This window comes from Moschus berezovskii, chromosome 13 (genome assembly GCF_049115385.1).
Source record: "Moschus berezovskii isolate FMDL1 chromosome 13, NW_MosBer_1.0, whole genome shotgun sequence".
Taxonomy (NCBI): Eukaryota; Metazoa; Chordata; class Mammalia; order Artiodactyla; family Moschidae; genus Moschus; species Moschus berezovskii.
In genome coordinates, this window is record NC_142472.1 from 44,913,193 (window position 1) to 44,928,729 (window position 15,537).

Sequence of the window (15,537 nt, forward strand, 5' to 3'; positions counted from 1 at the left end):
TGGGAAAAGTCAAAAGATGAGAGAAGATGTCAGTCCATATGTGCTATGGACTCCCAGAATCCTTCTTGCCTGAGTCCTTCTTAACTGAAAGATGCGCGTGCCACCAGGAAGGGCCCTGGATCAGAGGGATTGGCCAGAGACAACCAGAACCTAACCCTATCACCATAAAACATGAGACTGAGATCCATATGACAGAGCAGTTCTACTGTGTTCCCTTATCCTGCTGCTGTCCACCCAGTCACCCCTTCATAATAAATTATCTTGCTTTTTCAGCACCTGTGTCTTCTCAGACAATTCATTTCTAAGTGTTAGACAAAAGACAACTCTAGGTCCCTGGAAGGGGTCTGCCTTCCTGCAACAAATGGCAACCTCTTCTCTATGACTGATATCTTGACCACTTGAGTTACTCAGGGACCAGTTTGCCCATTGATAGACCAGACCCAGTGGCTGCAAACGGGACCCTTTTGTCCCTGCTTTTCTCCTGATATGGATGACTGGCCAGAGAACCCCAACTGGGTAAAATACATGAGACTTTATTGATCTCTTTCTCCTTCCCTCTCTCTTTCCTCTTTTGAACCCCTTCTATCCTCCACTATTTCGATTCTATCTAAGTAGTAGATACAAGAGTCTGGTTAAAGGGCCTCAACCTAATCTGAGGATCTGAGCCTGACCACTTCTAGTGAATGAAGAACTTGAATTCTGGCCTGATATCTGGTTTCTGGTAGGACCAAGTTCTAGTCCTCCATTATTGGAAGCCCAGGGAAAAGTTTCATAATGCCTAGGTGTCTGCAGGTAGCAACAGACATCCATAAGTTCAACCCTTGTTCCCTCTCTTCCCCCTTTTCTTTAAACCTAGCCTCCTTTCCTCCCTTTGAAATCTCTGAAGACCTAAGATATTTCTGTTTAGTCTGTCAGTACTCAGATCTGAAGTTCTGTGTCTCTGCAGGAGGTTTTATAAGAGGCCACAGTTTTGTGTTTATGGGCGTGTCTGATCAGTATCTCCATGCTTGTCTGTGTTCTATATTTTGTGTTCTGTGTTGTGATTTCTGATGGCCATTCTGCCTTGTGAAATGGGAAGTTCTGTTTCTGTTCCACTGCAAAGCCTTCTTGGGTGAATTCTGTCTGACTGGAAAGATTTTAGTTATGAGCCTATAACTAAGATGATATATTTTATTATAACATTAAGTGGCCACCATATTGTTTACACTGTAGAGAAAGTTGGTTTAGGTAAAACTCTTGAAAATTCCATAACAGGCTCTTTTGCATATACATTTAGTAAAAACTAGTTTGATAAAATTTTTTTTTTTTTTTTTTTTTTCAGAATTCTTGTCCTAAAGGAACAAGGCCTACTAGGAGGACTTGATTTTCTTTTCCTGTGACTTGAGACCAGGGTTCTCAGGATCACATGTCTTATCTAGACAATCTCAAACTCCTGAGACTGAGAGAAAAAAAAAAAAAGAGGGGGGTGGTGGTGGTGAAGAAGCCTTCTAAATTTTACCCATTCCAACTATTATTTATAAGCTACTGAGTTTTATATGTTAACCCCTGATTCATGACTAATTTTAGAAAATGAAGCTATCTGATTTCTCTTTGTGTTTATATCTTTATAGGTGCTTTATCTTCTTTTTTACATTTTAATTAATAAAAATTAATTGTCAATGAGTTCTACTTAATTGACTTAAATAAAATTAAGTTTTTATATAACTTCTGAAAAATACAGAAGCCTGTATTTTCAGGTCCATGTGAACTGGGAAACATTCAGTACTAAATTAATTGTTGCTGTTGTTGTTGTTGTTGTTCATCACTGTTTTGTCTGAGTATTTGTGACCCCATGGACTACAGCACACCAGGCTCCCCTGTCCTTCACTATCTCCTGGAGTTTGCTCAAATTCATGTGCATTGTGTTGGTGATGCTAGCTAGCCATCTCATCCTCTGCTGCCCTCTTCTCCTTTTGCCTTCAATGTTTCCCAGCATCAGGGTCTTTTCCCATGTGTTGACTTCTTGCATCAGATGACCAAAGTATGAGAGCTTCAGCTTCATATTTTAATGAATTTTCTGGTTTTATTTCCTCTAGGATTGACTGGTTTGATCTCTTTGATGTCCAAGGAACTCTCAAAAGTCTTCTCCAGTACTGCAGTTCAAAATCATCAGTTCTTCAGTGCTCAGTCTTCTTTATGGTCCAATTCTCACATCTGTACATGACTACTGGAAAAACCACAGCTTTGACTAAACAATCTTTGCTAGTTGATCTAATTCAGATAGACATGCCTTTAGAGTCATCAACAGAATAGGATTCTGTGGGGCCCTGGAGTACAAATCCTTTCTTTGTTCTCTCTTTTTTTGTGGAATGTAGGCTTCATTCAAACTCCTTGAACTTCATCAGTTCTAAAGGGAAGATTCAAGTGGTTGCTAAGGGAGAGAATACAGAAACAGGGAAAGAGAAATCAAATGATGATGCGGGCTTGGGGAAGAGTCCTGATTCCTCTTCAAGGTGTAAATGCATAATAATAATTTTGAGTTCTTCTACAAAATTTTGGCAGCCACCCAGATGGAGAATGATAACTTCAGGCTTAGACCAATATCTCTGAAGCACCACTCTGTTACCTCTCTACCAATCAACCAAAAGAAAGTCACACATCCTGCAGCCCTTACCTCAAAGTTTGCTTCCTTTTCTGGGTCTGGTGTTGACCATCCTGTTGGGCCTGCCATATGGCCCCTGTCTGTTTCAACTGCTTACAAGATTCATCACTGACAAAGTCTAGCAGTTTCAGACTAAATTGTTTTTACTACCTGGGTAAATGCTGGTTTCAGGAACAGAATACCTCAATATAGATCACACGGAGAGAGACTACTAGTCTACTAGGCAGTACTAAAACCACCTCAGCAGGAAGTAGTTACAGAAGAAAGAGACCTTCACCCTAATTCCCAAGAGATGAGAATTCAATCTCCAGGTTGGAAAGATGCCCTGGAGGAGGAAATAGCAACTCACTCCAGTATCCTTGCTAGGAGAATCCCATGGACAGAAGAGCCTGATGGGCTACAGTCCATGGAGTCATAAAGAATCAGACACAACTGAGCCTTTGAATACATTCAGCATATTAGAAGCCTAAATAATTTAGACAAAGGATCTTTTCCCTTAATAGAACTATAGCCAGAGATATCTACAAAAAAAATACATGCAAGTTGTGGTGGAAGAAAACTCATTCAGGCCTAGAGATCAGAGTCCACTCTATGTCTGCATGTGTCTCTGCATGCCCAACAAATATTTGTGTATAAAAAACACTTGCTTTTCCTTCTCCAGTGTGAATTGTCTTCCTGGCCTTTGAAGTCCTAAACCCCTACCCCCAACATCTTTCCTTTGTCTTTAACTAATGATGAGATTTAAGCTGAGGGTTTTGACCATTTTGACAAGTCATTTAGTTTTCCTGGGTCTCTCCCATGTATACCTGTTATTGCAATTTTGTTTGATTTTCTCTTTTTAATCTGTCTCGTGTTAACTTAATTAATAGCCATGAAAACCTAGAATTGTAGAGGAAATCTGTTCCTCCATGACAGTATCATCTAAAGCTTCAGTGAGTCAAAATCCTTTTGCTGGTTGTGTCTTCATGTTGATGACTGACCAATCAGGGCCATGGTTGGTGAAGGCTGGGATAGCTGTGTTTCTGGTGAATTGGAGGTTCCTGATGTCTCATCACAGAAAAAATTCAGTGAGAGACAAAGTCATAGATAAGAAGTAGACTTATTTAGAGAAAAATACACTCTGAAGACAGTTTGGGCCATCTCAGAAGATGAGAGAAGGCCTGATTATTTTTCATGGGCTGAAGAATTTCATAGGCTAATGAGTGGGAGGATTATTTCAATTACTTTGGAGAATTGGACCACTATCCACTTTTTTCCTTTGGTGGTTGGTCTCAGAACTGTCAAGGCATTGGTGGGTGTGTCATTTAGCCTCCAAATATATTACAATGAGTATATTATGAGGTTCAAGGTCTGCTGGAAGTCAAATCTTCTGCCTAGTTGTTTTTAACCAGTTTTTGTCACGTCCTGTGACCAAGTTATTCTTTAAAACATTGTGCCTTGCCCCCTTCCCTCCTGTTTCAGATTTATATGGCTCTAAATTTGTAGTGCAAATTCAGAGATATCTTTATCATGCTGCATCTATGTAAATATCAGACTAAACATAAAAAACCTGATCCTTTTTGCAATTAAGAATGACTTTTGGAGACTTTTTATAGTCACCATGGAATGGAAAGTTAAGATAACCTATTTAAGTGCCCAGATTTGGTGATGTTCCTTATTACTTTCAGACTTTTGTTGGATTTATATGTCTATAGTTATTCAGTGGAAAAAAAAAAAAAAACTCTAACCAATAAGATTTGGTCTTATTACATTGTAGAACACTAACCAGTTTTGTATTTAACTTAACTGCCTTACTCTACCACTCTTTATTAGTTACCAGTGCATTCTTAGCACTTCATATGCTCTCTGAACAAACTTTAATATTTGACTGGTTACCTCACTAATTAGTTGAATAAACTTTTTGACACACATTCATTGTATATTTGTGTGATCATGCTTTTCAACTTTGAAGACTACCCTTTAACAAAAATGAAAGCACATGGCTATTTTCCCCTAGAGGAACTTTATATTTCTTATTCATATATATATATATATATATCATAGAACTGAGTGTGAAAATTTATTTTTATTCAAGAAATATTAATTGAAAGTATAAATGAAGAGATAAATAAATATTAATATTTGTAGCTAGATTAAAGATAAAAGTGCATATTGTATTCAAGCTTAAGAGTGTTCTTAAATAATATTATTATATATAGATAGTTTCCAATAGAACTATAAAACATGAAATTATATGTTTCTTTATCCCATTGTTTTCTATGACACTTCCTTTTTCTAAAACATGGCCACAATGAGAAATTCATCCCTCAGTGCCCATAAGCAGAATACAAATTTTAAGATACGAAATCCTTGGATTCAAACCCTGTTTCATCTAACTTTTCTAAAAGGTCACTGATCTCTCTAGACAGTAAATTTCTCTTCTCTAGTTCGAGTATAAAATTATCTGCCTTGAAGTATTATAGTGAAGAAAAAGTGAGATTGTATCTATATCTATATAGAAAACATAGTGACTAGAATATGGTATATCACCAAATAATAAAGTTCTCTATTATTTATAATTCCCTCTTGATGACCCACAACCCAGGTCCATGGACTCTCCTGAGGAATACAACGTGGTTTGTCATCATATATCTGTCAATTTGAGACAACTATTTAATCACTCTAGATCTAAATTTTGTCAAATTCAAAAATGAGGGAAATGAAGTAGAGGTACACAATTCAAAGGATGGCCCAGGGACCAACAGTCTTGGCATTATATGGACATTTATTTTATGTCTTATTTTATCACTGCATTTGAACTGCTGCTGCTGCTGCTGCTAAGTCACTTCAGTCATGTCCGACTCTGTGCGACCCCATAGATGGCAGCCCACCATGCTCCGCCGTCCCTGGGATTCTCCAGGCAAGAACACTGGAGCAGGTTACCATTTCCTTCTCCAATGCATGAAAGTGAAAAGTGAAACTGAGGTTGCTCAGTTGTGTCCGACTCTTGACACCATGGACTGCAGCCTACCAGGCTCCTTCATCCATGGGATCTTCCAGGCAAGAGTACTGGTGTGGGTTGCCAATGCCTTCTCCGACATTTGAACTACTGAATCAAAAGTAGCATTTTTATAAGATCTTCAAGTGATTCATAAGCATATTAAATTTTAAGCAATTCAAACTAAATAACTCTAAGCTGTCTCTCTGCTCTCAATTCTGAAAATATAAAAAAATAAGAATACTTTTTAAAAATCCCTATTATTGTATTAGGAAGAGTTAACACTTTAAACTTTTTAGTTTTATACCATCTCAATTATCAGTTGTTAATTTATAAACTGCTATAAAACTTGGTATAATGAAAACAACTATTTTATTCTGCTAGTAAGAAATTCAGACAGGACACTGCAGGGATGCCTTGTATCTACTCTACAATGTCTGGGGACTTTGCTTGAAAGACTTAAACTGCTTGGGGTTGCCTAAATAGCAAGGGAATTAAATTATTTATAGGGTTTTTCACACACAAAACTCGCACCTGAACTGGGATATCTAGAAGGTTAGACATATATGAATTGTAGATTAGAATGTCTACATGAAATCTACAAAAAAAACTTGAGTTTCTCAGAGTATTTGGGCCTTGGGATGGTAACACTTCTGACATGACATCTCAGGAGTTCAAGAGAAAATATTGTTTTGAACCCAAGACAGAAACATTACCATCATTCTCAGTGTATTTGACTACTCCAAACACTGCCAGATTTGTCTAGTTTCAAGGAAAGTATGGATCCTATATTTCCATAGAAAGGTGTCAAGGAATTAGCAGCCACATTTTTAACTCTGCACACAAAGTTGTTTGCATTTACAAGAAGCCTTTGCAAAACTTCCATCAAACTGAGTCCTCAGAATAATGAGTGGCTAAAATTTGGGGGAAAGTGTCATCAGCACAATGACAGAATAGGAAGTTTCAGCTCTTATTTCCAAACAGAAGCAACAGTCAAGGGGATAAAATACTTTATGAGAGGTCCAGAATTCAGTAAATAAACTATATTAATGGCAATGGAGTGAAGAACAAAAGTCCCCTGTCTTTCAGTGAGCTCCCTGATGGGCCTCTATCTAGCAGCACTAAAAAAAAAAAAAGAAAAAAATGGTTTGATATTAATTCCTTGGATAGCTAGGAACAAAGAAAAAGGAATGTGAGGGCTTGCTACAGTAAAATAATCTCGAGAAAGAAAAACAAAGCTGGAGATATCAAACTTTCTGATTTCATATCACACTACAAAGCTATAGTAATTAAAACACTATATGGCATTGCATTAAAAGCAGACACATAGACCAATGGGACAGAATACAGCCTAGAAATACTCATGAATATATGAGCAGGGGCTCATCAATAAGTGAGCCAAGAATATACAATGAGGGCAAATGATCTCTTCAATAAATAGTGTTGGGAAAACTGAATAACAACATGGCAAAATACAAAATTGAATTCCTATCTTACAGCATACCCAAGAATAAACTTAAAATGTATTAAATATTTAAATGTAACTATCTGAAACTAAAACTCCTAGAAGACAACTCAGAGGGAAGCTTCGTAACATCAAGCTTAGCAATAATCCTTTGAATATGATACAAAAGCATAAGCAACAAAAGCAAAATAAGATTGTATCAAATTAAAAAGCTCTGCACAGCAAAGGGAATCAATGGAGAGAAAATGCAATCTAAGTAAAAGAAGAAATTATTTGCTAGACATATATTTTAAAAAAAGTTATTATCCAAAATATATATTTAAAAAGCACATGCAATTCAATACCAAATAATAATAATCCAGTTAAAAACTTCCAAACTGTTCTCCACAGTGGTTGACATATGACACTGTAATCCCACTTCTGGGCGTATACCCAGAGAAAAACATGTTCCAAAAGGATAAATGAACCCCAATGTTCACTACAGTACTGTTTACAATAGCCATGACATGAAAGTAGCCTAAATGTCCATCAAGAGAGAAATAGATAAAGAAGGTGTGGTACATGTATACAATGGAATATTTGTCAACCATTAGAAAATAAAACAATGCCACAATGCCATTTGTAGCAACATGGATGGATCTAGAGATTGTCATACTACGTGAAGTAAGTCAAAGAGATATATCATATGATATCACTTATACAACAAATCTAAAAAGAAAGTATACAAATTAACTTATTTATAAAACAGAAACAGTCTCACAGACTTAGAGAACAAGTTTATGGTTACGAGGGCATAAGGGTGTGGAGAAGGGAGAATTAGGGAGTTTGGGATTGACATGTACACACTGCTACATTTGAAATGGATAATCAAGGGCCTACTGTGTAGCACAGGAAACTTCAAGGTTGTATAGTAGCCTGGATGGGAGGAGATAGAATGGGGGAGAATGGATATATGCATATATATGGCTGAGTTGCTTTGCTGTACACCTGAAACTATCATAACGGATTAACTATTGTTAGTCCGCTATACTCCAATCTCTGATGGCTCAGATAGTAAAGTATCTGTCTGCAATGTAGGAGTCCTGGGTTTGATCCCTGGATTGGGAAGATCCCCTGGAAGAGGGCATGGCAACCCACTCCAATATTCTTGCCTAGAGAATCCCCATGGAAGGAGGAGCCTAGTGGGATAAAGTCCATGGGGTCACAAAGAGTAGGACATGAATAAGTGACTAAGCAGACACATCAGTTCAGTTCAGTTCAGTCGCTCAGTCGTGTCCGACTCTCCGCGACCCCATGAATCACAGCACGCCAGGCCTCCCTGTCCATCACCAACTCCCGGAGTTCACTCAAACTCATGTCCACAGAATCAGTGATGCCATCCAGCCATCTCATTCTCCGTCGTCCCCTTCTCCTCCCGCCCCCAACCTTTCCCAGCATCAGAGTCTTTTCCAGTGAGTCAACTCGTCTCATGAGGTGGCCAAAGTACTGGAGTTTCAGCTTTAGCATCAGTCCCTCCAATGAACATCCAGGATTGATCTCCTTTAGAATGGACTGGTTGGATCTCCTTGCAGTATAAGGGACTCTCAAGAGTCTTCTCCAACACCACAGTTCAAAAGCATCGATTCTTCGGCGATCAGCTTTCTTCACAGTCCAACTCTCACATCCATACATGACCACGGGAAAAACCATTGCCTTGACTAGACGGACCTTGGTCGGCAAAGTAATGTCTCTGCTTTTTAATATACTATCAAGGTTGGTCATAACTTTCCTTCCAAGGAGCAAGCGTCTTTTAATTTCATGGCTGCAATCAGCATCTGCAGTGATTTTGGAGCCCAAAAAAACAAAGTCTGACACTGTTTCCACTGTTTTTCCATCTATTTCCCATGAAGTGATGGGACCAGATGCCATGATCTTTGTTTTCTGAATGTTGAGCTTCAAGCCAACCTTTTCACTCTCCTCTTTCACTTTCATCAAGAGGCTTTTGAGTTCCTCTTCACTTTCTGCCATAAGGGTAGTGTCATCTGCATATCTGAGGTTATTGATATTTCTCCCAGCAATCTTGATTCCAGCTTGTGCTTCTTCCAGCCCAGCGTTCCTCATGATGTACTCTGCATATAAGTTAAATAAGCAAGGTGACAATATACAACCTTGACGTACACCTTTTCCTATTTGGAACCAGTCTGTTGTTCCATGACTGGTTCTAACTGTTGCTTCCTGACCTGCATACAGGTTTCTCAAGAGGCAGGTCAGGTGGTCTGGGATTCCCATCTCTTTCAGAATGTTCCACAGTTTATTGTGATCCACACAGTCAAAGGCTTTGGCATAGTCAATGAAGCAGAAATAGATATTTTTCTGAAACTCTCTTGCTTTCTCCATGATCCAGCGGATGTTGGCAATTTGATCTCTGGTGCCTCTGCCTTTTCTAAAACCTGCTTGAACATCTGGGAGTTCACGGTTTACATACTGCTGAAGCCTGGCTTGGAGAATTTTGAGCATGACTTTACTAGCGTGTGAGATGAGTGCAATACTCCAATCTAAAATAAAAAGTTAAAGAAAATGACCCGATCAATAAATAGACTGAAGACTTGCATAGATATTTATTCAAAGAAGACCAAATGACCAACAGGTAGTTGAAAACATAAAAAGATGTTCAACATGACTAATCATCAGGAAAAATAAGTAAAAACTGTAATGAGATATCTCTTCATATATTTTAGGAAGGCTATTAAAAATGTGCATCTACATTATATATATAATTAATACATGTATATAATACATATATATATGCTATATACTTCTGTATGTCATTACATTTATATATATTGAGGAGGATATGGAGAAATTGGAGCTCTTGTGCACTATTAGTGGCATGTAGAATGTTGTAGCTGGTACAGAAAGCAGCATAGAGGTTTTAAAATAAACTTTAAAATAGAATTACAGTACAATACAGCAACCCCACTCTCTGGGTATGTATTCCAAATACTGAAATCAGGATTGCAAAGAGATATTTGCACTTTCATGTTCATTGCAGAACTATTTATTCACAGTAGCCAAGACCTAAATGTCCATTGATGGATGAACGAATGAACCAAATGTGATATATATATAAAATTTAATATTTTTCAGCCTGAACAAAAAGATATGATGCCATTGTTTACAACATAGGTGAACCTAGAGGACATTATGCTGGATGAAATAAGCTGGTCACAAAAAGAACATGATTCTACTTATTCCAGATACCTAAAGCAATCAAATTCAGAGAAGCAGAAAGTAAAATGGTTGCCTGGGGGAGAAGGAAACAGGAGCTGCTGTTCTATAGGGCGCATGGCTGAAAAAAGACACATGGCAAAGTTGCACCCATAAAGATGGCACCTGACAGATGTCAGGATGGCGTGGCCCCAGGTAATCACAAAAAATTGTGATTGGCCCCTGAACACTTCCCCTTGCATGAACAGTGCGTGATCAACCTAGACCTCTGTTGTGACGTCAGCACGTGACGACCTGACCTTTAATATGATTGGAGCCTACCAGGAAGTCCCTTGCAAAACCCCTAGCTTGCCTTTATATAGGGAGAGTTTGTAACAATAAAGGGGAACTGCCTTGACAGAACCCCCTGCTGCGTCTGAGTGTCCTTCTCTGCGAGGAGGGCTGCGGGGTGGCGGCCAGCTCACCTTCCCCCTGGGGTTTCCTCCCCACGGCTCTGGTGTGGGGAGGCAAAACGGAGGACTCGCAGACGCCTTGCTCACCCCGCGGCGCCACCGAGGGAGAAACAAGGGGACCCTACACTGTTCAATGGGTACAAAGTTTCAGTTATGCAAGTGAGTAAGTTGCAGAAATCTACTATGCAACATTATGTAATGTAGTTTACATATTATATTGTGCACTTACATTTTGTTAAGAAGGTAGATCTCATGTTAAGCATTACTATATTCACTAAAAATAAAAAAAAAAAATAAGTCATCCAAAAGGAAGAACTAATGGCAGTTCTAGAAATATTATATTACAGTAAAATATGATTAAATCACTTTGCTTTGTAAAATTACATCAAATGTAATCTGCATTTGTAATTTGTATCTGTTAATATATTTCATGTTTCTGTTATTACTTTAATTAGTGCTTCAGGTAAAATCAGGACTCACAGTTAAATTTGGATTTCAGTTCATTGACAATTTTTCTAATAGTATAAGTATGTCCCAAATATTCCAAAGGACAGATTTCCCTTTAAAATTATTTTTATCTGAAATTGAAATAAGCTCTCAGGCTTGTATTTAATTGTTCACTAAATCTGGCATCTGCTCTCAGTTCAGTTCAGTCGCTCAGTCGTGTCCGACTCTTTGTGACCCCATGAATCACAGCACGCCAGGCCTCCCTGTCCATCACCAGCTCCCAGAGTTCACTCAAACTCATGTCCATCGAGTTGGTGATGCCATCCAGCCATCTCATTCTCTGTCGTCCCCGTCTCCTCCCGCCCCCAATCCCTCCCAGCATCAGAGTCTTTTCCAGTGAGTCATCTCGTCATATGAGGTGGCCAAAATATTGGAGTTTCAGTTTTTGCATCAGTCCTTCCAATGAACACCTGGGATTGATCTCCTCCAAGTCTTTGATGGAAAAACAGTGGAAACAGTGTCAGACTTTATTTTTTTGGGCTCCAAAATCACTGCAGATGGTGATTGCAGCCATGAAATTAAAAGACACTTACTCCTTGGAAGGAAAGTTATGACCAACCTTGATAATATGTTAAAAAGCAGAGACATTACTTTGCCAACAAAGGTCCGTCTAATCAAGGCTATGGTTTTTCCCGTGGTCATGTATGGATGTGAGAGTTGGACGGTGAAGAAAGCTGATCGCCGAAGAATCGATGCTTTTGAACTGTGGTGTTGGAGAAGACTCTTGCGAGTCCCTTGTACCGCAAGGAGATCCAACCAGTCCATTGTAAGGGAGATCGATCCTGGGTGTTCATTGGAAGGACTGATGCTAAAGCTGAGACTGCAATACTTTGGCCACCTCATGTGACGAGTTGACTCACTAGAAAAGATGATGCTGGGAAGGGTTGGGGGCGGGAGGAGAAGGGGACGACTGAGGATGAGATGGCTGGATGGCATCACCGACTCTGTGAACTTGAGTCTGAGTGAACTCCGGGAGTTGGTGATGTACAGGGAGGCCTGGCGTGCTGTGATTCATGGGGTCGCGGAGAGTCGGACACGACTGAGCGACTGAACTGAACTGAACTGAGGCAGATGTTCCATATTTACCTAAATTCCTCCCTTACCCTACAATTCAATATAGAATATACTCTAGAATACATCCATCTCAGTGTTAGGGCTACAGTTGGTCACAAATCTGAGTAATAGTGAGTCCAAACTGGTAAAAAACTAACAGGAACTATGCTTTGAGACAAGAAGTCTTTTTAGATTTCTTCAAATTCTGACTGCTTATCTGTCACTCTCTCTTAAGATATTTTGATACATTAATGTTTATAAAGTTTTAGAATCCAGTATTCAAAGACATTGTGAATACTCAACCAGATATGTAATCAGAATATATGTAATGAATTTCACCATATTGATAAACCCTGCAGAGCTGTAATTTTAGCATTCTTAGATTACAAATATCAAGATTATAATTTTTACCTGTGAATCTTATACCCTGAATTAAATCCTGCACATGTACTAGGAATTTAATAAGCTTAATAAATTCTGGTTTAAAAATTAGAAATTATGTGGCTGAAAAATTATAAATTGGCACTCAAAATAAAAGGCAGTTTCCAACATAACTTTATATAAGTAGAGAAGTAATTTTAATAAAGTTTTTCCCAATCAATGTTTTACTTCTTTAAATCAGGTTTCCAATAAATTTTATGTATATTTTTAATATTTTACTTTTGAGCCTATAAATAAATATTGCAAATATATGATATTAAGTTGTTGAAAAATAGCTGAAAACTTAGTTTATGCATATTTCTACAGCAATTATATATCTATATCTCAATATTTCCCTTCAGAAAAATCTAAGACATCTCAAAACTTTTCTCCTCACTAAATGTAAGTGCCTACCTAATACCTTCCATGTCTGATTTTGTGCATTAAAAGCAGGTTATTCAACTGAAGCAAATCCACAGCTATGTTAATTTCTTGGAGGGAAAAAAGTCTGTTGAAGAAGATAAATCCTATCCTACCTTTCCTTTTTCAGATCAAAGGAAAATATACCTTTTTTATTTATGAAAGCTTGTATGAAAGGAAGAATTATAACCACATACTGTAAGCTTCATATTAAATCATAGAGATTTGAGAAGAAAACAGTCAAATTTTTCCACTGCTTACATTAACATTTCTACTATTTATATTTAAATATTTTTGCTGATGAGTGAGAAAATAGTTTGAGGTATATATAGCAGAATACCAAAGGAACAAAAATGATGGGGAAAAAAAACCAATAATTTCTGGAAGAGCACCCATTATCATAGGAGCAAACATTTTAATAAAGACATAATAGATTATTAGCCTTATTTTCATTTTAACGTAGCTCTGTTTTCAAGGTAATTTAGAATCATGATGTGAATAATTCTAACAAAATTCTCAAGATTCCAAATATGTAAATGTTATTTGTTAGCAATGATATGCTTGTAGAACGTGCCCTTGAATATCTTATTTACTTCTAAAATAGAAAATTTTTTTGTATTTGCAAATTCAAAAGCATATTTGCTCAAACACTATTCATAAGTGCTTACAGGAAAGCAAAAAACAAACCAAGAAAATTATGTTTAAGTTTTCACAGCACACATTCTTTTTTAGAATTACTATGCTGATTGCAGCCATGAAATTAAAAGATGCTTGCTCCTTGGAAGGAAAGTTATGACCAACCTTGATAGTATATTAAAAAGCAGAGACATTACTTTGCCAACCAAGGTCCGTCTAGTCAAGGCAATGGTTTTTCCCGTGGTCATGTATGGATGTGAGAGGTGGACTGTGAAGAAAGCTGATCGCCGAAGAATTGATGCTTTTGAACTGTGGTGTTGGAGAAGACTCTTGAGAGTCCCTTATACTGCAAGGAGATCCAACCAGTCCATTCTAGAGGAGATCAATCCTGGATGTTCATTGGAGGGACTGAAGCTAAAGCTGAAGCTGCAATACTTTGGCCACCTCATGCGACGAGTTGACTCACTGGAAAAGACTCTGATGCTAGGAAAGGTTGGGGGCGGGAGGAGAAGGGGACGATGGAGAATGAGATGGCTGGATGGCATCACCGACTCTGTGGACATGAGTTTGAGTGAACTCCGGGAGTTGGTGATGGACAGGGAGGCCTGGCGTGCTGTGATTCATGGGGTCGTGGAGAGTCGGACACGACTGAGCGACTGAATTGAACTGAACTGAACTGAATTTGGTAGAAATACATTGAACATTGTGCTAGGAAACAAAACACTAAATAGATTATTTGAAATCTTTTGCTAATAATTTTACATCAGATTCAGAAAAACAACAAAATGTCAAAAATTCTTAAAGAGATGGGAATACCAGAACATCTTATCTGTCTCCTGAGAAATTTATATAGGGTCAAGAAGCAACAGTTGAAACCAGAGGTGGAACAACAGACTGGTACAAAATTGAGAAAGGAGTATGACAAGGTTGTATATTATCACCCTGCTTATCTAACTGATATGCAAAGTACATCATGTGAAATGCTGGAGTGGAGGAATCACAAGCTGGAATCAAGAAGGCTGAGAGAAGTATCAGCTTCAGATATGCAGATGATACCATTCTAATGACAGAAGGTGAAGAGAAACTAAAGAACCTCTTGAGGAGAAAGAAGAGAATGAAAAATCTGGTTTAAAGTTCAACTTTCATAAGACTAAGGTCATGGCATCACTTCATGGCAAATAGATGGGGAAGAAATGGAAACAGTGACAGACTTTATTTTCTTGGGCTCCAAAATCACTATGGACGGTGACTGCAACCATAAAATTAAAAGATATTTGCTCCTTGGAAGAAAAGCTATGACCAATCTAGGCAGCATATTAAAAAGAGGAGAGGTTATTTTGCCAACAAAGGTCCATCTAGTCAAAACTAAGGTTATTCCAGTAGTCATATATGGATGTGAGAGCTGGACCATAAAGAAGACTGAGCAACAAAGAACTGATGTTTTCATATTGTGGTTATGTTTAAGACTCTTGAGAGTCCCTTGGACTTCAAGGAGATCAAACCATTAATCTGATGCTAAGATTGAAGAACTGATGCTAAGGCTGAAGCTCCAATTCTTTGATCACCTGATGTAAAGAGCTAACTCATTGGAAAAGACCCTGATGCTGGGAAAGATTGAAGGCAAAAGAAGAAGGGGGCATCAGAGGTTTAGATGGTTGGATGGCATCACTTATTCAATGGACTGGAGTTTGAGCAAGCTCCAGGAAATGGTGAAGAACAGGGTTTCCTGGCATGTTACAATCCATGGGGTCACAAAGAG